The 25,749-nt window shown below is 40.6% G+C and overlaps 1 protein-coding gene across 1 annotated transcript in view; it reads right to left on the bottom strand.

Moving 5' to 3' along the window:
* Positions 1 to 25,749, bottom strand: part of LOC106510400 (uncharacterized) — a 422,513-nt gene that overhangs the window by 181,771 nt on the left and 214,993 nt on the right. Inside the window, exon 6 of the mRNA XM_085024903.1 lies at positions 1,691 to 1,778. The gene's annotated coding sequence lies outside the window, so the exon portion shown is untranslated. The remainder of the gene's footprint in view (positions 1 to 1,690; positions 1,779 to 25,749) is intronic.

The following is a 25,749-nucleotide window of genomic DNA, read 5'->3' as shown; positions in this document are numbered from 1 at the left end:
GTAAATCAACAATACTCTAATGAAAATATAAAAACATATGTGTATAATTACAAAGTTTAATATACACATATTTATATATAATGGTTAAAAACAAAGCTTCCTCATCTGTGAAACAGAGATAACAGTAACTCCTTCATGAAGCCACTGTGAGGACTAAATGAATTATCACATTCTAAATGCTTAGAACAGTCCCTAATATAAAATATATACTCAAGAGATGTTATCTGTCATAATTACTTATTTTACGTGTTATACAAGGATTCCTCACTTGTAAACGTTATGCACTAGAGACTCTCTTAAATATTTTGTTTCATCAATGCACTCATTTTTAAAAGTTACCGCTTTTTTCCAATGCAACTTTCAGAAAAACATTTTTTCCCTAAAGTGATACCTTATCTTCCCTAGAAGACAACTATCGTATGTGGAAATAAACGTTCCTTGGGTCAAATCGTGCACCCTTGAGAAAGCAGAAGCAAAGCGAGCTGTGATTCAGAACCTTAACAGCAATTCTTTCACACCATAGACCTCAATCTGGTCCTCACTCATAGTACACACACACACACACACACACACACACACACACTATTTATTTCCTAAAACTGACTCATACTCAATTACAAATATTTAAATCAGCACTGTTTTCAGGAATAATCACCTAATAACTATGTTCACCTTGGTGCATTTGTGTCTAAATTCTAGTGTCATTCAGCAATACCTCCACACCCTTAGCCCGTATCTCTGACAGTCAAAACTGGAAACGCTCTTCCTCCATCACCATCCAGGTGTGGCCGCAGTGGGACTGACTAAGCTCCCAACCACATGGGCCAAAAATGAGGGAAAAGAAGACAGATCATCACATTCCTTCAATGAAGAATGGGGTCCTGCAGGTATTGAAAAGGTCTACTTTCTTTAGCTCTGATTCTTACCTCCCATTTTCGAATAGAAATCCTTACTTTGAACTCTACCAGTTTACATGGATTCTAGCATATTTCGAATAGAGTTTTGAGCAATGTTTTCTCAACTATGTTCCATAGGACACTGATGCTGCACGATATTGACAGGTATTATATTTTTATAATGCATGTATGTATACACACACACACACGCGCACACACACAACATGAGCGTTCTCTGATCACATTAAAATTGGGAAACACTGGGTTAAATAGAGTTTCAGATTTTTTGTCATGGGATTTTTCAGAATGCTTAATATATTACCATGGCTCTCTAAGAGGGAGCATGGGGACCACATCTCTCAGACGCACTTATCTATTAGATTCTCTCACCAAGCATCTTTCTAATTCTAGCATTCTGCACAATACACTTTGGGAAACTTCTTTAGCATATGATATATCACATATTTTATGTCTTTTTCCTGGATACCTTTTCTCACATCTGAGAAGAATTGCTTCTCCTATTCTGAGCTTTTAGTAAATTCACTATTTTTTAAAAATTTTTCGCAGGTGAGGAAATCTACTTACTGTATATCAAAAACATTTTCTACTCCTGGATTTGCCCAATACTAATTTTTGGTTGTTCTATAATCACTTAAGGCAATGATTTTTCTAACCTGAAAAAAAACAAACTGTGCTAACTCATAATTAAAATATTCCAGAATCAAAATTTTACATAAAGCCCATGAGTATGCCTACCCTCTTCTCCCAAACAAATGGCATGAATTCAAACTTACAGTCATCACGTGAACTCTGGTGAGCAGATGCCATTCTATCCTTGGGAAACCACAGCAACCACTGTTGATAACATGTAGATTCTCTTACCTAAAATCAGACAAATAATAAAAATAAAGGCATATTTATTAGAAAATCATATTACTCTGGAACAACAAAAGCTCTAAAATTTGGGGATTTTTTAAAGTATATTACTCTTAGGGAATAATATTCAAATAAGTAAAATTATTCTCAAAGGATTAAACAGACTCCAAAATGTTACGCAATTATCGGTTATAACATTTCATTCCTATTGAAACTTTGAGACTTAAATTTGGACTTTAGACATGAGGAAATGTCTTAATGTAGACATACCACATATAGTATACATATAGTAAGTAATAATAATAAGCAATAATAATAATAATAATAATAAGCAATATATATGATGTATATATTTAACCAAGGGGGGAAATGCAGTAGGATTTGAAAGCTTCCATGTATCAAATTCTATGCATCCAAGCGTGTGAGAAAATTGCAAGAGCAAAACTGTACATGAATAACTTGGTCACACTGATTTGTGTTTCTTTCTGAATGTTGAAAAAAATACATTATAAAGAAAAAAAATCATTTGATAAACGTCTCTACATTGCCCCACGCTGAAAAGGTGCTAAGTTTAATAGAAGTTAACCAAAATCAAAAATACTGCCCAAAACCACCAGATTGACAAAATGTTCCCTAAGTTTCTCCCATGCTTTCTACTACAAAGCAGAAAATTCAGTATCTTCTTGGCATTAAACTTAGTTCTATGTGTTTCAGGGCCTCCAAAGAGGATCCAGCTTCAGGTTTCTGACATAAAAAACCTTAATACAGCCTGAAGAATTCCCCTAGGCACATCACGAGTAATCAAATTTCATGTTAACTATTAAATTACGGACATTCAATTATGTTTCCCAAACCTCTGCTTAGAGATTCAAAAGGCCCTTCGAAAACATCCTTAAACTAAAGCCCAAGTTGGCAAGTGAAACCGTTTACCTGCGGGAGCAAAACAAAGCAGGGGCCCGGCCATCCGGGCAGCACATTGCGAAGCGGCACGCGAGGTACCCCATCCCCATTGTGAGGCACAAATTCTTTGTGACACTGAGAGACACCAAGGAACAAAACTACTATTAGAAATGCTTCAAAAGGAACATTTTTGGCTGCAATAGAGACTTTTGACATTATTTATTAGGTTCAAAATGGCTTCACAGCAGCCTAACAATGGTGCTGTGGAAACCAGCACATCTGAAGCCCTTTCTGCTATTCTGGGCAGGCACTGATTTGAAGATGGGCAGCACTCACAGAACAATTCCCTCACAGCAGACAATGCAAGTGAGCGTTCACCCCCGGCCTAGGAGGGGCCTGTGAACAAACCGTATGGAAACTCGGGGGTGGGGTGGGCCAGAACAGGGAGAAGAGCAAATCTTGGTTGACCTCTCTGAGCGGAGATGGGTGGGAGCACCAGCCAGCACAGGATGGGGCACTCCTGCCAGACTGCCTTGGTTGGAGGTGTCCGGCCCCCGCCTCTTTTCCCAGGGAATGAGGATGCTTGGGGAGCATATCTGCTGCCAAAGCAACCGTGCCTCTTCCAACTGGATTTCCGGGTGCACCTAGGAGCTGGCTTCAGGAATCTGGGTTTGCCGGTGCACCTCCTGTGGCTGGCACCCTCTCCTCCAGCTCCAGATCTGAGGAACTCCAAGAGACCCTGGATGATGCAAGGGGGCCTGGCTTCTCCCACAAAGGCCAAGGGCATGTGAGCCCTCGGAGTAAAACCTGGAAGGCAATGAAGAGCCAGAATGGTGCTCAACTGCATGGAATTTACCCGCCCTGGTGGCTTAAAAAAGTCTCTCCCAACAACTGGATGTTTGAGAAAGCAGCATATCTAATGTGCTAAAAGAGAAATTTTTAAATCCCCGACATTATCCGCTGGTGCTTCCCATATTTAAGAAAACAAAATGCTATCTATTCCTTCCCTATTTCTGGAAAGCACCTCCTCTCCCCAAAATAATTTTTACAGAATCCTTGTAAAACTTAATTTAAAGGAAAACATTTTAAAACTTCTAAAGAGCAGAAAACAGAAGAATGGGTTATTAGAAATTTGGGGGAAGTTTTTGAAAGGAAATTATTCAGTGGAGTTAGATATCATGCAAAAGCAAACAGATCCATGGCCCAGTTAGACTCAGAAGTGAAAAACGCAACAGGCAATTATTTCATGAATTTTATTAAAAATATCAAACCAGGGAATTCCCATCGTGGCTCAGTGGTTAACAAATACGACTAGGAACCATGAGGTTGCAGGTTCAATCCCTGGCCTTGCTCAGTGGGTTAAGGATCTGGTGTTGCCGTGAGCTGTGGTGTAGGTTGCAGACACGGCTCAGATCCTGCGTTGCTGTGGCTCTGGTGTAGGCTGGCAGCTAGAGCTTGGATTAGACCCCTAACCTGGGAACCTCCATATGCCGTGGGAGCAGCCCTAGAAAAGGCAAAAAGACAAAAAAAACATTTTCAAACCAGGTAAAAACTAAAACAATCAGTGACTTAGACTTCTGGTGGGTCCTCACAACACTTATATGCACATTAATAATGAAGACTTTTTTTTTTTTTTTTGCTTTTTAAGGCCATACCCATAGCATATGGAGGTCCCAGGCAAGGGGTCAAATTGGAGCTACAGCCGCTGGCCACAGCCACAGCCACAGCCACCCCAGATCCAAGCTGCATCTGTGACCTACACCACAGCTCAAAGCAACGCCGGATCCTTAACCCACTGAGCAAGGCTAGGGATTAAACCTAAATCCCTCATGGTTCCTAGTGGGATTCGTTACTGCTGCACCACGATGGGAACTCCCAGACAATTTCTTTCTTTCTTTGCCCAATCATGAAGTCATGTATCTTTTTCATGATACATATATATATATATACACACATACACACACACACACACACACAAAAGACATGTACAAAGGATATATATATACACACACACACACCTATTTCACATGCATGTATACATATATATGTATATATAAGTACGTGTATAAGCGGGTGTGTGTGTATGTATGTATGTGAAATCTTGCTATATATAATATATGCAAAATCTTCAAGTTTTACCTAAAAAATCCTACCTACTGATCTATGCAAATTGAAGTTGAATTCTCCAGCAGTGAATTAAGATAATTTACATGCTTTAAATCACTTTTTATGAGCTTTTAAAGGGTTCTGAATGTCATGCGGTTGTCCAAAATATTAGGACATATTCAGAGACAAGATGGCAGAGTAGAAGGACTTGAGCTCACCTCCTCTAATGAAAACACCAAAATTACAGCTAATTGCTGAACAACCACCAACAAAATAGACTGGAAGCTACCAAAAAATATACCCTATACCCATAGACAAAGACGAAGCCACACCAAAAGAGTAGGAAGTGAGCTTCCGTGATATAAGCAATCCATAGCTGCTGAGTGGGCGACACACAGACTGCAAAGCAACTATACTTCAGAGGCTATCCAACAGGAATGAAAGTTCTGAACCTCTCAGCAGATTCCCCAGCCTGTGGATCTGATGTTGGGAAAAGGAGCCCCCAGAGCATTTGGCAATGAAGGCCAGCAAGACTTGAGAGCCGAAGCTCCACAGGACTGGAGGAAGCAGAAACTCCATGCTTGGAGGGTGCACACAGGATTTCATGTGCACTGAGTCCCAGGGCAAATTAAGGACTTCATAAGAATTTGGGTAGGACCTACCTGCAGGTCTTAAAGGGTCTCTTGGGAAAAGCTGGGGGTGGCTGTGACTCACTGTCAGGGGCAGGACATTAGAGGCTGAGGTCCCGTGAATAATCTCCAGCATGGGTTCTTCTGGAGGCTGCCATTTTAGAAAAATCTGGCCCTACCCATCAGGGCTGAGAAGCCCCAAGCCAAAGAACAAATGGGGTGGGAACACAGCCTGGCCCATCAGCAGAAAGGCTGCCTAAAGTCCTCCCAGGCACACAGCTGCCTCTAATCACACCCAGAGCCCCACCCACCAGAGAGGCAAGACCCAGTTCCACTACCAGTAGGCAGGCACCAGTCAGTTTCTCACATCAGAAGGTGTGCAAAAAGCCCCTGTATCAATGCCACCCACAAGGGAGCAGACACCAGAAGCAAGAGAGGCTACAACCCTACAGCCTGCAAAAAGGAGACCACACAGAAAGCTAGACAAAATGAAAAGGCAGAAAAACAGGAGCCTGAAGGAATAAGACAAAACTCCAGAAAAACAGCTAAGAAAAGTGGAGTTATGCAACCTACATGAAAGACTTTAGAGTAATGATAGTAAGGCTGGTCCAAGATCTCAGAAAAAAAAAACTGGAGGCAAAAATCAGTAAGTTATAAGAAGTGTTTAACAAAGAAATAAAAGACTTAATGATTAAACAAGCAGATATGAACAACACAATAAACAAAACAAAACAAAAATTCACTAGAAGAAACCAATGGCAGAGTACAGGAGGCAAAAGAATGAGTAAGCAAGGTGGAAGACAGACCAGTGGAAATCACTGACATGAACAGAATAAAGAAAAAAAGAATGAAAAGAAATGAAGCCAGTCTACGAGAACTCTGGGACAACATTAAATCCACCAATATTCACATTACACAGGTGCCAGAAGGAGAAGAGAGAAAGGGCTGGAGAAAATATTTGAAGAGATAATAGCCCCAAACTTCCTTAACATAGGAAAGGAATCACTCATTCAAATTCAGGAAGCTGGGATCCTTTTTAAGGGCGCTCATCCCATTCATAAGGCTCCAACCTCATAACCTAATCACTGGCAGGACCCGTCCTAAATACCATCACACTGGAAATTAGGTTTTAACATATGCATCTTGGGGGGATGCAGACATCCATCCATAACAGCAGCCATTAAAGGTTAAACAGAGAAATTGTAAAGTGAACTGGCCACTGAAGGGTCAAAGGCAGGTGAAAGGAGAACAGGGGGAGGTGAGCCTTGATGGGGCTTGGAGCAAACAGCTTATGAGAAGTGGCTGGATTCTGACTTTTCTTTTTAAAAATTCTTTTTCTTACTTTCTTTTTTGCTGCCTCATGGCACATGGAGTTCCCTGGTCAGGGATCAAATCCCAGCCGCAGTGTGCAGCTGTGGCAACGCTGGATCCTTAACTCACTGTTCTGGTGAACCTGTGTACTGGTGCTGCAGAAACAGCATGGATCCCACGGCTCCATAGCAGAAACTCCTCTTTCCTTTTTTTTTTTTTTTTTGTTTTTAAACTTTACATTACGAAATGACTTCAAACTTTCAAAAAGCTGCAAAAAAGAGACATAGTACAGGGCTTAACCTAGATCCCTTTACCCACAGTCACTGAGCACCTTTTGGCCAAGCCAGAAATCAGCTCTGAATGGCCACTTCTCAACTTGGAAGGGAGGAAGGGGTGTCGTTGGCGGGGGCAGAGGGGGGCGAGGGCGGGCTCCCTCATGAGAGGTGTTGCTCCCTGATCCCGCAGAAAAAAAAAAAAAGGAAAAAAAAAAAAAAAAACAAATTCAGGAAGCACAATGAATACCATATAGAATAAACCCAAGGAGGAACACCCTGAGAAACATATTAATCAAACTGTCCAAAAGTAAATCAAAGAGAAAATACACGTAAGAACCTCATCCAACAAGTATAATTATTATCTCCATCTTTTTAGGTCACAAAGCTAGTTTGAGGTTTATGGTTTGAGTTTGTCCCCCAAGAAGACAGGTTGAAGTCCTAACCTTCTGAACCTGTGAATGTGACCTTATTTGAAAACAGGGTCTTTGTAGCTGCAGTCAAGTTAAGACGAGATCATCAGGGTGGGGCTTTAATCCAATACGACTTGGTGTCCTTATAGGAAGAAAAAACAGACACAGACACACAGGAAATATGCCATGAGATGATACAGGCAGAGAGTGGAGTGATGAACCTCTAAGCCAACGTAGCCAAGAACTGCGGTGTCCACCAGAAGCTAAGAGAAAGGTGTGAAACGGATTCGCCATTCAGAATCTCAGAAGGTGTCAGTCTTTCTGACAACCCCGATTTCCAGCTTCTACCTCCGGAACTGCAAGAAAATAATTTTGTTTTAATCCATCCGTTTTGGGGTTCTTCGTTCCCATTGTGGCTCAGTAGTTAACGAATCCAACTAGGAATCATGAAGTTTCAGGTTTGCTCCCTGGCCTTGCTCAGTGGGTTAAAGATGCGGCATTGCCGGGAGCTGTGGTGTAGGTTGCAGGTGCGGCTTGGATCTGGTGTTGCTGTGGCTCTAGCATAGGCTGGCAGCTGCAGCTCTGATTAGACTCCTAGCCTGGGAACCTCCATTTGCCGTGGGTGTGGCCCTAGAAAAGACAAAAAGACAAAAAAGAAAAGAAAGAAATGCCTCCAGGGACTCTGCAGAAAACAGAAATGAGAGAAGAGGCCAAAAAGGGAGACCCGGGGAGTGTATGTCCCAAGAGAAGAGGCCAACCACTTCTCAAATCTTTTATCACCCTAAGGGAATGTGGGTAAAAGGAAGGCAGATTTTTCTGGATTTTCAGGAGAAGCATATGTAAAAACTTCTGATTTTTAAATGTTGGTAACTCATTTAATTTACAAAAAATACATGTTATGGGCTCCACAAAACACATCTGCTCTCGGAATCACCACAGGCCACCAGTTTGCATCTTTGGCCTGTGTCCAGCCCTATAAAAGTCGCACCATCGTTTACCTCCCTTCATACCATATTCATCTCAGAACTTGCTTTTGTACATAATCTGTCTGGAGCTGTGGGAATGCATTTGCAAGCTCTGTGCATAAGCAGATTACAGAGCTCTGGAAGCCTCGTCTTCCTACAAAGCTTTAGGAAGCTTTTCATTTTAATCTCAAATGTCTGCCCCTTTTCATCATGAAGCCCAGAAATTGAAATGATAGACAAATGTATCAGTCTTTCCTGAATGCAGAGACTTCTAGACTCTTTCTTTTCTTAATATTTTAATCATAGCTGATTTACAATGTTCTGTCAATTTCTGCTGTACAGCAAAGTGACCCAGTTACACACATATACGAGCACTGTTCTTCTCACATCATCCTCCATCAAGTTCACCACAAGAGATTGGATATAGTTCCCTGTGCTATACAGCAGGATCTCATTGAATCTTTCAAAACAGTAACTCAGACTGGGTTTTTTTTTTTTTTTGGTCTTTTTAGGGCTACACTCATGGCATATGCTAGGAGTCAAATTGGAGCTATAGCTGCTGGCCTATACCACAGCCACAGCAATGCAGGCCGACACCACACAGCTCGCAGCAACGCTGGATCCTTAACCCACTGAGTGAGGCCATAGATCAAACCTACCTCCTCAAGGATACTAGTCAGATTTGTTATTGCTGAGCCACAACAGGAGCTCCCAGCTCTGAAACTCTTGATCCCAAAGAAAGATCTGCAACCCTAGAACCAACGGCATTTGATCTGCCCTCATTCTGCTGTTCAAATATCAAGAACAGGATAGAAGACCTGAAGGCACTTGACACACCCTCACATGACACAAATTATGGGCTAAAAGAGACCTTATAGATCATCCGAGACCAACCCTCAGCACTGTCATCACCCACTTTCGTTTAAATACATCCAGGGCACTGATTCGCACTACCTCTGCATCAAGATTCCACTACTTGTCAGAATACCAACTAAGTAACTTTGCTTTTGCTATATAAAAGGCACATTCACATAGGTAGCTAGGTAGGTAAATAGATAGATAATGTTATATATAGGGAATAATTATCAAAGACACTTCTTATGATGTGGAGATAGCTGGTTACTGTTTATTTGCTTTTTCAAACAATATTTATTGAGATCTTAGCATATATTAGATACTAAAATAACGACAAAATGTTACTCAGGTCAACAAAATCCATCATTTTGGAGTTCCTGTCGTGGCTCAGTAGTTAATGAATCCGACTAGGAACCATGACGTTGCCAATTTGACCCATGACCTTGCTCAGTGGGTTGGGGATCCAGCGTTGCTGTGGGCTGTGGTGTAGGTCACAGACACGGCTCAGTTCCCATGTTGCTGTGGCTCTGGCGTAGGCCAGCCACTACAGCTCTGATTGGACCCCTAGCCTGGGAACCTCCATGTGCCACGGGAACAGCCTTAAAAAAAGGCAAAAAGACAAAAAAAAAAAAAAAATCCATCATTTTGAAGCTAAAATCAACCAGCTGATTTTTGGCAAAATGGACAGCAATCCAGAGCCTCCTAGTTTCACAGACCCTTGCATGAATTTCAGATTTCCTCTGTGATACAACTGCACAGAAAAATCAGTAGTTGGGGTATTAAAGAAGACCTTAGAAGTGAGAGGGTCTGGATGGACCTAGAGATTATCATACTAAGTGAAGTAAATCAAATAGAGAAAAACAAATACCATACGCTATCACTTATGCATGGAATCGAAAAAAGGTGATACAAATGAACTTATTTATAAAACAGAAACAGACTCAGACTTGGAAAACAAACTTAAGGTTACCAAAGGGGAAATGTTGGGGGGAAGGATAATTTGGGAGATTGGGATTAACATATATACACTACTATATATAAATAGATAATTAACAAGGATCTATTTTATAGCAAAAGGCACTCTCCTCAATATTCTGTACTAACCTACATGCGAAAAGAACCTAAAAAAGAATGGATATGTGTATGCGTATAACCAAATCACTTGGCTATATGTACACCCAAAACTAACACAACACTGTAAATCAACTATACACAATATAAAATAAAACTTAATTTAAAAAACCAAAATGACAAAAAGAAACGGTAGGGCCTTTTGCAATCTCCAATGGCTTTCGATCTCTTTATTTTTTCTCAATTTTTCAAATCTCCACCAAGACAGTGACAGAACTTGACCCCAAATCCATTGCTCATGTTTGAAAGCCCAGTGCTTTTTTCTAGGTTACAGGGCTTTTAAATTTGCTTCATAATTTCCTAATTTTGGGCTGCATTCACCAATATCTGGCATACTTTGAAATATATAAGTACATGGTCCTGGGGCCCCAGTCTCTGTAGCTATAAACCCCTCAGGGATTATGATGTGTAATCAGGGAGCCACTGGCCTAAGACACTGACTGTTGTAACTTGTGTTCCTCCCATACACTCAAGAACAAGCCAGAGCCGTGATGTCATGGCTGCCTTTCTCCTCTAGGCACTGTCTCTCTATAGACGGTCTTCATTTCAGACACCAGCATGAACCGCCACATTACAACCCGTATATTCCATCTTGTCACCCCATGTGAGCCAGACCACAAGCCTTCAGCTTATTCACTTTACTGAGGAAACTGAGCTTAGAGAATAAGCATCTGTCTGCACCAGGAGTCAAGCACCAGAGAAGCTGCGGTTGGGACCCAGCTTTTTTTTTTTTCTACTGTCCAATCAAGGGCAGCAGTGCCAAAGGAAACATGTGACTCCCGAGAACTGGGCTTGATAAAGGGAGAGATGCGAATGTCCAGAGTAAGAGCTGCAAATACTGACCCCCTTCCTGGCCGTGCCGTAGCCTGAGGCCAGTGCTACCAGCAGGACGTCTACTGTACAGAGGAACAAAGGGTACCTTAGGCTGAGGACTCTGTATTAATTAGGTCTCACTTGTTTATTTGTGTTTATTGTCATTATTCTAGGAGGTGGATCAAACAAGATGTTGCTAGGATTTATGTTGGAGAGCATTCTGCCTGTGTTTTCCTCTAGGAGTTTTATAGAATCTGGCCTTATATTCAGGTCTTTATTCATTGTGAGTTTATTTTGTGTATGGTGTTAGAAAGTGTTCTACTTTCATTCTTTCACTTGTATCTTTCCAGTTTTCCCAGCACCATTTACTGAAGAGACTATCCTTCTTCTTCTGTATGTTCTTGCCTCCTTTATCATAGATTAGTTGACCATAGTTCCTTGGGTTTATTTCTGGGCTTTCTATACTGTTCCACGGATCTGTATTTCTGTTTTTGTGTCAGTAGCATATTGTTTTGACAAATGTAGCCTTATAGTAGTGTTGTGAAGTCAGGAAGCCTGATTCCTCCATTTTTGCTTTTCTTTTCCAATATTGCTTTGGCTATTTGGGGTCTCTTGTGTTTCCAAAGAAATTTTAAAATATTCTGTTCTAGTTCTGTGAAGAATGTCCTTGGTAATTCGACAGAGACTACATTGAATCTGTAGATTGCTTTGGGTAATATAGTCATCTTGACAATATTGATTATTCCAATCCAAGAGCATGGTATCTCTTTCTATCAGTTTGTGCCATCTTTGATTTCTTTCACCAGTGTGTTACAGTTTTCAGAGTATAGAAATTCTGTCTCTCTACGTAGGTTTATTCTTTAGGTATTTTCTTCTTTTTGGTGCAATGGTAAATGTGATGGTTTCTGATTTCTCTTTCTGATCTTCCATTGTTAGTGTATAGAAATGCAATTGATTTCTGTGTATTAATTTAGTAACCTGCAACTTTGCTAGCTTTATTGATGAGTTCTACCAGATTGTTAGTGCTGTCTTTAGGGTTTCCTAGGTGTATTATCACACCATCTGTGAACAGTAACAGTTTCCCTTCTTTTCCAATTTGGATTCCTTTTCTTTTTCTTCTCCGACTGCCAGGGCTAGGACCTCCAAAACTATGTTCAATAGTAGTGGTGAAAGTGGACATCCTTGTGTTGTTCCTGATCTTATGCAAGTGTTTTCAATTTTTCACCATTGACAATGATGTTAGCTATAGGTTTTTCATATATGGTTTTTATTATGCTGAGGTAAGTTCCCTCTCTACTGACTCTCCGGAGACTTTTTATCATAAATGGGTGTTGAATTTTGTCAAAAACCTTTTCTGTATCTATTGAGATGACCATATGGTATTTATTTTTCAGTCTGTCGATGTGATGTATCACACTGATTGCTTTGCAGATATGATATCAAAACCAGCAGGTATAAGAAGAGAAGACAAATGCAAAACACTAAAAATGTATTCAAAAATAAGAGAACTGCAACCCAAAAGAATTTTGTATACACATAGATGGTCATATCCAAATCTAAAGGGAAACACAAACCAAAAACTCTAAAAGACATATACATAAGAAAGAAAAAGCAATCCAAACACAACACTAAAGATAGGTAACAAATCAAGAGAAGACAACAAATGAAGGGAAGGGGGGAAAAAAGATGCAAAGTAACAATCCAAAGCAATTAACAGAACGGCAATAAATACATAATTATCCATAATTACACTGAATGTAAATGGATTAAATGCTCCAACCAAAAGACCCAGACTGGCTGAATGGATACAGAAACAAGACCCATATATATGTTGCTTATAAGAGACCCAATTCAGATGCAAGGACACATATAGACTGAAAGTGAGGGGGTGGAAGATATTACATGCAAATAGAAACCAAAGGAAAGCAGGAATAGTAATACTCATATCAGACAAAAGAGACTTTAAATAAAAGTACTGACTCTCCATTGTGGTGCAGTGGAAAAGAATCCAACCCCAGTGTCCATGAGGAGGCAGGACTGATCCCTGGCCTCAGTCAGTGTGTTAAGAATTCAGTGTTGCTGTGAGCTGTGGTGTAGGTCACAGACACAGGTTAGATCCCACATTGCTGTGGCTGTGGGGTAGGCCAGCAGCTGTAGCTGTGATTCGACCGCAGCCTGGGAAGTTCCATAGGCTGTGGGTATGGCCCTAAAAAGCAAAAGAGAGAGAGACAGAGAGAGAGAGAGAGAGAGACAGAGAGACAGAGAGACAGAGAGACAGAGAGACAGAGAAAGAAAGAAAGAAAGAAAGAAAGAAAGAAAGAAAGAAAGAAAGAAAGAAAGAAAGAAAGAAAATCACAAGAGACAGAGACACTATAAAGAAGAGGATATAACAAATATAAATATATATGCACCTAACATAGGAGCACCTCAATACATAAGGCAACTGCTGACAGCCATAAAGGGAGAAATCAACAGCAACACAATAATAGTGAGGGATTTTAACATTCCACTTACATCAAGAGGCAGATCATCCAGACAGAAAAATTGACAAGGAAACACAGGCTTTAAATGACACCCAGACCAGATAGATTTAACTGATGTTTAAAGAACTTTCCATCCCAAAGCAGCAGAATATACATTCTTCTCAAGTGCACATGGAACATTCCCCAGGACAGATCACATCTTGTGCCACAGATCAAGCCTTGTTAAGTTTTAAAAAGTTGCAATTATACCATGCATTTTCGCTGACCACAATGTTGAGATTAGAAGTCAACTACAAGAAAAAATAAAAAATAAAAAAACAGAAAAAAACACACACTCCTGGAAGCTAAACAATATGCTACTGAACAACCAATGGATCACTGAGGAAATCAAAAGATACTTAGAGACAAATGACAACCCAAAACCTAGGAGATCTAGCAAAAGCAGTTCTGAGAAGAAAGTTGATATCAATACAGTCTTATCTCAGGAAAGAAGAAAAAGCTCAAATAAACAACGTAATTTTACACCTAAAACAACTAGAGAAGAAAGAACTGACAAAGCCCAGAATTAGCAGAAGGAAAGCAGTCATAAAGATTAGAGCATTAAAAAAAATGAAATGGAAACAAAGAAAATAATAAAGTAGATCAGTGAAACCAAAGTTGGTTCTGTGAAAAGATGAACACAACACTCTTAGCCAGACTCATCAAGAAAAAAAAGGAGACAGTTCAAATCAATAAAATTACAAATGGAAAAGGAGAAATTGCAACTGACTCTGCAGAAATACAAAGGATCGTTAAGAGACTACTATCAACAACTATATGCCAATAAAATGGACAACCTAGAAGAAAAGGACAGATTCTTACAAAAGTACAACCTTCCAAGACTGAACCAGGAAGACACTGAAAATTTGAACAGACCAATCACAAGGACTGAAATTGAAAATGTGATTAAAAACCTCCCCAAAAAACAAAAGTCCAGGACCTGATGGCTATACAGGTGAATTCTACCAAATATTCAGAGAAGAGTTAACATCTATTCTTCTGAAACTCTTTCAAAAAATAGCAGATGAAGGAACATTCCAAAGCTCATTCTATGAGGCCAAGATCACCCTGATATCAAAACCACACAAGGATATAAAAAAAAAGAAAATTATAGACCAATATCACTAATGAACAGATGCAAAAATCCTCAACAAAATACTAGCAAACCAAATTCAAATATATATTTAGGATCATACACCATGATCAAGTGGGACTTATCCTAGTTGCATTTGGGTCACACAGAAAATCTTCAGCCCAGGGACAGGGATGTGTATCGAAATGTTTTGTTATTAAATTTCCTGGCTACGCTACAAATTGTTTCAAACATGAGGTATCATTTCAGAGCCACTGGATTTGGTTTCTGGTAGATGATTCATTGAATGAATGTCTGCAGACCTTGATTTCCTCATCTATGGAAGACTTAAAACAATCTCTAAAACATTATTTAGCTTAATAATCCTGTATCTCTGAGGCACTTTTTTTTTTAATTGCACAAAACATTTTTTCTTAATTACCTTATTTATTTTTGTAAATATTATGTTACCATGTAAAGTGCTGTTTTACAAGACAAAAACTGTAGGCAATTTCACATGTTAGAATTTAATAACACGCTTACAAGACTATACATGATATACACATGTTGCTTAAAGGAAACAATGACAGATCAACCCAGTTTCATTACATGCATACTTAGAAATCATTCGTCCATTCTCTTATTGATAGGCATATGCATGAAATCCGGTTTTGTTTTTTAATATTACAAACAAGGCTTCTATGAATGTTCATGTGCACGTCCTCTCTTGTATGTACTCTCATTTCTCTTCGAGTGGAATAGCCAAGTCCCATATCTTCAATGTTATACAATACCCATTGTTTTCTTGAGTGTTTGTACCGACTGACACTCCCACAAGCAGGGTACATGCTCTCTGTTTTTCCATATCCTTGCTAACATTTGCTATTACTTGATTGTGTTTTTCACTTTATTGCCATTCCAGTGGGTATAAAACAGTACTGCACTGTGGGTTTAATTATTTTTTATTTTTCCAATAATTAATGAGCTTAGCATCTCTCCTTCCTCCACCTCTTTCATCTGAATTGCTTACAAGCTATGTAACTGTGGGTTGAGTTTCCCCCCCACCCCCCCTTTCTCCAGACCTTCGTATTCTAACCAGCTGGTGAATAGTAACACAGCCCTGGAGGACACAGTGGGGAGCACTTGGATTATCCACAAAGTTGATAATCTGCTTCTAAATAAATAACCAGGAGTTGACCCTTGGGGATTGTACTCATACAATTCAACTGCCATGACCCAGTGTAATATTTCATGTCTTGCTAAAACTCTGGCCAAGCACTATTCTGCATGCATCCAAGTACTCGGACAATTCTTTCATCTGAATGATGAGCTTATTTCAGCCACAGCTTGCTTGAGACACAAAGGGCTTCTGCTACCTGCCTGTGGTACTACTCCAGATGGCACCTTAGCCTTCGTACACAAAACGTTTTCAAGCTCCTCGCCATTCCCTCTTGAGGATGTTCAGTTTCTCAGTAACCCTTTTAAAATGTAATACCGAAGCTGGATAACATTTAAAACCACATCATTAAATAGCACACATTCAAGAAAGCAACACTTCATTATATTCATTCTCTAAGAAAAAAAAGCAAAAATGTTTTCCTCTCAAGCTAGGGAATGCAATAGGAGTGATCAATATTCTTAAATGATTCTGCAAATAAATGATGTTGGTAGATAAAATTAAGGAGAAAGGGGGAAAAAAGTCACATATAGAATCAGAAACAATTGCAGAAGAAATCCAGGTTACCCCCAACCCTGGCCTTTGTTGAGGGGATCACCAGAGATCTATGTAGATATTACTTTGAAATTTAGAGCTTCAACTTGTATGGACATGAATGCCCATGCTGAGTCTTTGCATGCCTCTGTGAAACATCAGAAAGAACCCAACAGACCCCATTCTTGCATTAAAGCAACACACTATGGAAAGCCTGAAAATAAACCATCTATGCTTGATTAATTAGGTTTGTAAGTATTGTTTCAGAACCAAACAATATTTCTAAAGATTTCAATAGTTCAAAGATTGCCCTATGGCCGCCTGGCCAATACATCTTCTAACACATGCAGTTTACAAGCATTTTTCTTCCCAATATGTTGTCTTTGGTTGGTGCGACATTGTTTGAGTGAAGGGCTATTTGGGTCATAGTGGTTTTCTCCCCTGCACAGCAGTGGTGCTGAGCACAGCACTTCGACCATACATCTTCCATGTCATTTCCATCAAAGGCACATGATACTTCCTGGTGACCAATCAGGAGTGGTCCAGCATCCAAACAGAGGGCATATTGGCAAACCAAGCTTTCTTAATGACAGCCATTGTTTGGGGCCAACAAAAGGGAGGTCCTGAATATTAACATGTGGCCTTGTGTAAAGGTCACCAGTATGGCACATCCATCATATTTCACGGCCAAGAAAGAGAACTTTATAAGTTCTGTCAGAATCTACTGTTGTCCAAATAAATGTATTAGCCTGACAACTGACACCAACAAGGCAATGATCTTGAGTGATGATCTCCTCTTTTAACAAATATCCTTTCACTTCTTTGAAGGAGCAGCAGACGTTATGGTGAGAGATCACGTTTAAGGAATATACCTCGAGGCCACGGGGGGCGGGGGGGGTAGAATAACCAGGCAACCCCATTAAAATATTAATTTAATAACATGTAATCATTAGACCAAATGGCACCTCCTTCTAACGGGCATAACTTTCCATGCTAAAAAGAGAAATCACATATTTTAACATCTCGGAGTCTTGAATGTCCTTCCTAATAATAATTCTATCATCAATGAAATGAATTCCTGAAAATTCTATCATGAGTATAATTTATCTATCAATAAAATTCTATCAAAATCATAGTACAATTGGTATAAAAGAACTCAAAGGCGTGGGTCTGTGGACAACACTGCCTCTTGTTAAAGCCACACAAAGTAAAGTATGATGGCGGAATTGAAAGTAGCTGATGGCTGCTCACGCGTTTAATACTAAAACTAAACCTAGGAGCAGCAGCAGTACTACATTCAGGATTAGAAATATCGGGCTCTGGTTATTAAACATGATCTCCAAATGAAAGTTCTGAAATTTATTTTTATTTAAGAGATCTGAAAAGTGTATAATCAAGAGAAAGATTAGTGAATAAGCATGTTAAACTCAGCTCCTGCACTCTGATCTTACTGTCACGGTCATGGGGTGGGGGTTGGCTGGAAGGAGGGGATGAAGGAGAAAGAAGACTAGAATTCTGTTTAGTTCCTTGGATACACCATACTCTCATACTCTTTCCTGACATTTAGACAGTTTCTTTCTATCTGGCATAGTTTCCACAGCTCCTGGTGCTCTGATCAGTTTCTATGCCTTCCACTCTTTCTCTCAACCCCTGAACTGCTTCGATCCTTCAGCTAAATGTTCTCATAGTTCCTTGTACCTGCTTTATCATAACATTCAACACCTGAAATTGCTTATTGAATCATCGTGTCTCAAAATTACGCCAAACTCCATGAGAAGAGAGACAAGATAATGTCAATTTCATCCTTGTGGGTGCCCCAACAAACTTCTGTACATAAATAGTAACTTTCAGTAATAAAAACTGAATCAAAGTCTGAGTTCATCACCCCTTGGCTTGTAACAAGCTTCTGTGAACCAAACGAAATTCTTGTGCAAAGAAGGAAGGATTCAGCACTGGAGCAATTTGCCCTGATGGTATTATAGAGACCTTACAATGCAACCTCATCAGTTCACATTCTATTATTTCAAAGCGAGGCATAGCCAGATAAACTATAGGAGGAAGTCAGCTTTTAACCATCTCTAAAAAAAGACATTTGCTAGGCGAAAAAGCTGCATACATTATATACCGGGGACCAAGTTACCCAAAACAATGGTGTCTCAAAACACATAATCACTTGTCTTCCTTTCCACCTCTATACACTGACTCCACTTAGAATGTGGTCTACCTTCTACATCCTATTAGCTCTCAAGGCACAGGCTAAGTACCCCTACTTTTATAAAGGCTTCCCCGGCTGCTAATGCTCAGAACCCTCTTCCTGAATTCTAAACAGCTCTAATTCTTCCTATATTCCCACTGGACACGAACCACTTTGGAGCTGAAAGTCCTAGATGAGTATGCATTTTTTTGACAAAATCTTTAATAAATTATTTGAGGGAAAAAACTGTGTATTTATCCTTTTCTGAATCCAACCCAGTGCCTAGCATGCTGTACTCTCTGAGTGTTCAATGAATATTTTCTAAATAAATGCATTAACATTTAATCATTCTAAGCGTTTTAGCAAATTCTTAAAAAAAAGTCTCTGTTGGCAATGCCTCATTAAACTTACTTACGTGGCAACCCTGTTTCATTTTGTCTGTGCAGACACACATGCACAGGCCAATGATGTTATGATTCTAAGTGGTTTAAGTGAGAGCTTCCTGATTATTAGATTCTTCCTCCTTCAGCTACAATGGGAAGATAACCCAAGACAGTACCCCATATCCACAGTTTTGTGCAAATGACCCAAGCTTGGATAATTACTCTTTTGATGGAGTTTTATTCTCAGGACCTAAGAGAGTACATCTCAGTTCCTTTCTGGAGGGAGAAGCTGTGACATGTGAACTGAAAGTTACTGGAGACCACTTTGCAGTTTCCCATGAAGAAGCTGCTCTGAGAAAGGAGGCATGACCTGCAGAGATAACGAGAGGCACGAGATGGAGGGTCATAAGAATGCTCACATTCCCTGGTCCAGACCTTCCCTGAGGCTCAGCTCACCCCAAATTCCACTTACTTTAGATATAAACACACTTCTCTTTCTGACCACTGGAATTCTGATTGAGCTCCATGTGTACTCAAGTAGATTTAATTAAACGAGTCACTATTACTGCACTACATTAACTGAAACTGCATTTCTTTACAAGGTTAAAGCTGACTCTCTAACCACAAATGTCTAAATTAATAAGAATAATATTAAGTTCACCTGATATTTCCTTTATAAATGGAATGCTTTAAAGATGATAAGATTTCTCTACCCCAAAAATACAGTAAATCCTATTACCACCTCTTAGTGAATACAAAAGACAAAAGAGTGGTGAAGACAAGGCCACCAGTGATAATAAGGAATAATTGCATATTTCCTACTGGAAATATTACATTCGTGTATTATAAAAAAATATTGCTCAGTTCCACTCTCTCTGCTTCACGCTAGAGATGATGAAGAAATAGGATCAGAGACATCAGAGACTTGTCCAAGGTCACCAAGCTCTTCCTTGGTAGAAGCAATATTGTAGCATTAGTACAAGGGCTAGCACCCCTTAGGTGTACACACCCATTAGTTATATGGACATACTATATGATACATCTCTTCCGTATCTTCCCCCCTGCCCCAGTTCTAGCCTTTTCCCACTACTTAAATCCCACATACTATAGGGATTCCTGAACCTGAATTATATAACCTCCCTTTCTGACTTAGGGACGGCCCTAAGCCGCTCTGCCTCTGTTTCCCATCAGAAAGAAAGACAGAAATAGTTATTATGTTCATCCAACAAAAAGGAAATTAATGGTTGATTAGATGCCTGTTCAACACACTGAGGATGAAAACCAGTCTTCATGGTGAATTATTGAATTAGGGGGCCAACTTACAGTGAGGCTGTGTCTACACAAAGCCAAACATCCAGTCAGTTCAGCCAAAGGGAAAAAAAAAAAATACAGGAAAAATGAAATTAGTTGACAGGGACTGTGCAGACAAAATAAAATGGAGAAGCAAGAGTCAATACAATAGCACAGTTAAAGTCCTGGCAGAGATTATAAACTTCAAGGAGAGACTTTCAACGCTCCATTCTAAACAACAAAACTCAGGTGGTGTGCACACTGACTTCCCCAAGTCGCTTTTAACACTATGGCAAAAATCAGAAAATCCTCCGTAAATTGTGGGATGTTTTTGGTTGACTCTGGATAGCAGTTGTTGATTAGAATTAATGGTCCATATCGACTGTGCTCTTAGGGGATGCCATTTTAAGGTCCTATATCATTTTGAGATTGGTGTTTCAATTACAAGCCCTGCAATATTATTATGCTGGAATATTTAGAGTCCACAAACTACACTGGCTCTGAAATGGCATTAAGTTTTCATAACTATTGACTCATAACTATTTCATAGCTATGGACTTTTAAGTAGAGAAGGAGGACAAATTACGAAGACTTATGAGTAATTTATAACTTCAGTTAAACACGATTAATTAAAATTGCAGATCGTAATTAATAAATAATTAATTTAACCCCTCCCCTCACCCTAAAAGAATCAGCTCCAGGGGTTAGACAAAGGAAGCCTTCTTCAAGACAAATTAGAAAGTACAGTTTCGTGAACTGAGTCCTGAACCCCAGGAATGAACGTTTGCAGCTGCATCATGGACTGTTTTCTGTTACCTTAAATATTGCGGGGCCATATGGAGCATTTCTGAGGACCTTCTATTTTAAAATGTTCTGTTCATATTTTACGCTTTTCCATATGTCTCATCCTTATTTCAGAGTTTCTATTCACTTCCATAAAAATAAGACCTTTGTTTTCCAAGAGTTCATTTCTCTCTCTCTCTCTCATCTCTATTATGGCCGCAAACTTCCACTCGGGTTATTGCAGCCACTCTAGGACCAGTCGATTGTGACAAGATGAATAGAGAATTATTTGGAAGAAAAACAGCAGCCGCAGTTGATCCGTGTGGGGCTGCAGAGCTCCTGCTCTCTTTGCTTCTTCCAAATGACCCCGCGTGGAGGATAATAAACCTGACACTGGTATTGAGCTGCTTCAAAAGGAAGAAAATGTTTACAGAAATCATGGCTGAAACCCTGAAGGAGGTGCTGAAGGAAGATATAACTTGGTTAACTGAAAAGTAACCAAAATGCGGCTTTCTGAAAAAGGGGGCTCCCTGTAGTTTGGGGTTGACTTCGAGCAATTATCCAAACAAAACAGTTGGCGCCTGTGTTGGCGACAAGACCCTGTTTGCATAAAGTTAGAGGGAGAAGACAAATATGCATGAAAATTAAATTTGGGCCTCTGGGACTCCCCTTTTGGGGCCATAGAAGAGCTGATTACATGTTCACAGCTGGAATTGGTGTTGGCGGGCAAGCCTCATTCATAGGCAGAGGGAGGGACTCCCTTTCTGAGCACCACTCTGGTGGCAAAGCAAGAACAGCAGTGTTCAAGGCATCTGATGCTTACAGACCTTAGGCCCCCATGGCCCCAAGCTGCTCAGCTCTGGCATCCCACTGGAGTGGTCTCCACTGAGAAATCATTACGTGGCTCAAAGTACGTGTGTCTGCTTGAGCACTGGTCCTTCCCCACATCCCCTGTCACACTCGCATCCACCCAGACTGCTTTTTGCAACATTTCCCTCTGGAAAGCAGCAAATACAGCCAAGAGAACAAACAGCCAGCACTCTGGACAGCAGGAAAGTTGGAACTCTCTAACACGACAGTCAAAGTTCACAACAAGATGCTGAAGCTGTCTTATAACACAGTCCTTTGGGTACTTAAACGACCAAAAGTGTGCATTTGGCAATATCTCTTGGCATCTGTGGTGGTAGATTCCAAAAATGGCCCTAATGCTCCACCTTTCCTTTGCGATGTAACTTTGCCCCATCTCAGGATAGAGTGTGTTTCCCTAACCCCTTCATCGGGGCTGGCCTTGTGAGTTGTTTTGCCAGTAAAGTGGGGGCAGTGGTGATAGAGAAGCCTTCCCACAACAATTTAAAGCATGAAGTGTGAGTGGAAACTAGCCTGATGAACAGAGAAAAATGGACAATAATGTTCTAAGGCAAGAAAGAGCACGCTATACTGAATAATAATATCCAACATTCATTGGGCTCTCATGATATGCCAGGCACTCATCAAATCTTTTCACTTGTATTCACTAATTTAATTTCACAACCTGGTGAAGTAGGTATAATTATTACCCTCTTTTTTTTTAATTATGGCCTGGGGTAGTTAAAAATCTTGGCCAACATCCCATAGATAATGGTCGGTAGGGCTGGCCAAGGCCATTTGGCTTCGGAGCCCATATTCTTTCACCACTGTGCCATGGGGCTCTGAAGAAGAACTGGAAAAAATCAGCAAGATGAGACCAGGCTGCCAGAGGCCGGAACCAAGATTTTGCAGCAGCCTCACAGCCAGGTTCAATGCCCACACTTGCACTCCTGAGTCCATTCTTGATAGAGTCCCCAGTGGGATCTTTTTAAAGATTAAACCAGATTCGGTTACTTCCCCACACTTCCAATGGCCTCGCACTGCACTTACAGAGAAATTAAAATGTATCATCATGATCACAAGGTCTGATATGCCCACCCCCCTCCCCACCTCAATACCTACTTACCCACCTCACCACCTCCAGCTTTTTTTCACGCCACTCCAGCTTCCTTGGCTTGTTCCCACCCAGGTTCCATGTGCTGTTGCCCCTGCTTAAAATGTTACTTCCCCCGGATGTTAGCACTGGGTCCACCTCTTGCCTCCTTCAGATGCTGCACAAATCTCACCTCCTTCCAGGATCACCTCATCTAAAATGGCACCTCTCCACCTCAATGCTCTTTTCTTACCCTGACTTGAAAAAATAAGAAGTGACGAAAACTTCATCGGACTTACCACTGCCTGAAATTGTGTGATGATATATCTGTTTACCGCCAAGCTCTTCCAGTGGAACATACATTCCATAAGGCAGGACCCTAGGTTTTCTTGCTCATTGCCCAGATGAGCGTTTGGCATAGAAAAAGCACTCAATATGTTTCACAAAATATTCCAGTCCTAATTACTTAAGATTGCCTTATTTTCCAAAGTTTCAAAAATTTGGAACATTTACCAAAAAGAGCATGCTCGAAGCAGGACAAGTGTTAGAAATAGTTAAAGAAGTGGTTCTCAAGCTTCAGTGAACAAGCATGCACCCTGTGTCAGCACCTTGGGGGGGGGTGGGGAGCTCATAGGTGATTCTGATCTAGATGCTGTATGCATAAGATTGCAAGATTTAGCAAATAAAACTACAGGATGCCTAGTTAAGCCTGAATTTCAGATGAACAACAAATACAGTGCACGGAACATGCTTATAGTAGTAAAAATGATCTGAAGGATAAACTGAGTATCCTGCACTCAACTGGAAAACACTGGGGACCACACTTAGAGAAAAACCCTTAATTAAATGGAGAGATGATATTCAGTAAAGAGAAAATAAGTTTGATGGAGAAACAGACCTGATTCTCAGTGACATTCAAAGGGCTGAAGATAAAGGACCTTTAGCCTCTGTTACTCTAAAAAACAGAATGAAGACCAGATGTTGAAGTCACTTTTCCAATAAATATGGGCAGGCAATGGTGGAATGGGTTACTTCTCTCAGCAGTGGTTTTCCATCTCCAGAAGCAGGCAAGCCATAGTGTTGAAAGAAATGAATGGGAGTTCCCGTCGTGGCTCAGTGGTTAATGAATCCGACTACGAACCACGAGGTTGCGGGTTCGATCCCCGGCCTTGCTCAGTGGATTAAGGATCCGGCTTTGCCGTGAGCTGTGGTGTAGGTCACAAATGTGGCTCGGATCTGGAGTTGCCGTGGCTCTGATGTAGGCCAGCGGCTATAGCTCTAATGAGACCCCCGGCCTGGGAACCTCCATATGCCACGGGAGCAGCCCTAGAAAAGGCAAAAAGACAAAAAAAGACAAAAAAAAAAAAAAAAAGAAATGAATGAATACTGAAAAAGGCAGTCTACTCTGGGTAAGGGTGGATCAATTTCAAAGTCTCTTCCAGTGCTAGGAAATCAGTACCTTGGCAGGAGTGAGAACAGACCTCTGTATTAGACAAGAACCTCTATATTAGACAAGAACCTCTATATTAGACAAGTTCATTGCAAGGAACTAGGATCCAACTCAAATTGGCTTAAGAAAAAACTACAAATGAGCTTACTACTTTGTACTGAAAATGAACAAAGAAAAGGAAAAAAAACCTACGAGGCCCTTGCCTCGGATGTGCAGAAATGATGTCCTCGGAGTTCAGATTCATCTTTTTTCCTGCATTGGCTCCATTCTCAGGCAGTCTCCTCTTTCAAGGTGATAAAGTGGTCACCTGTGCTCCTGGATGACATCCTAACAGGTCAGCAATCTCATCAGGGGAAAAGCATTTCTCTTTCTCAAGAGTTGCAGCAAAATCGCAAGGACACCGTGTCATGGCCTCTCCTTGGGTCAGATGCTAACCCCCAAACCAATGCCCAGGAGAATTCAATGCTCTGATGAGACTCATTTAGATCACAGACTCATTCACTACTAGACACTGGGAGTAGTGTCAGCCGTACTCAAGTTATAGCTACTGCCAGTAGGGGAGGAAGGTGATGTTACCAGAAGAAAACGGCTATCGGATGCCGATCAGATAAAAATATCATACAGTCCTACATTCAATCTACGCCAGTGTCATTCATGCCAACACACTTGCATTCATCATCCTCTTCCAAGGCCGCCATTATCCCTTAAGCAGTAGCAGGATGCATTTCTCCCCTCCCCAAAACCCAATCCTTTTCCCACACTTCAGTTCCACTGAGTGAAGACATTTCTTAGAGAGAAAATATTTCGATTCCTTAGAAAGGCAAGCTTTCCAATAAATACAGGTGGGCAATGGTGAACCGGGTTACCTCTCTCAACACTGGTTTCCCACCTCCAGGAGAGTGCAAACTGTTGTGCTGACAGAACTGAAGGACTACTGAGGAGGCAGTTTGTTCTAGGGGAGGGTGGATCGATTCCAAAGACTCTTCCAACACTAGGCGTTCAGTGCTGCGGAAGGACAGGGAGACGGCCCTCCTCTGCGTTCCTTGACTATTTCTAAACGGTCTAAGACAATGACCAAGCACCTACTGTGTTCTAGGTCCTGTGCCCCTAGGAAAACAACCATAACTAGAGCATGATTTGTGCCCTTCAGAATATCTGACCTAGTGAGGGAGGGGAAAAATGCAGATGAGATTGTAAAATGAAGTGATGAGTACAGTGACACAGGCATGCGTTCAAGG

The sequence above is a fragment of the Sus scrofa genome, chromosome 5 (assembly GCF_054392235.1).
Source record: "Sus scrofa isolate SSC_HxYL_T2T_F1_AM1 chromosome 5, Sscrofa_HxYL_maternal_Yorkshire_Landrace_v2.0, whole genome shotgun sequence".
NCBI classification, from domain to species: Eukaryota; Metazoa; Chordata; class Mammalia; order Artiodactyla; family Suidae; genus Sus; species Sus scrofa.
The sequence above is the reverse complement of the archived record's forward strand: the minus strand, read 5'-3'. Positions and strand labels throughout refer to the sequence as shown.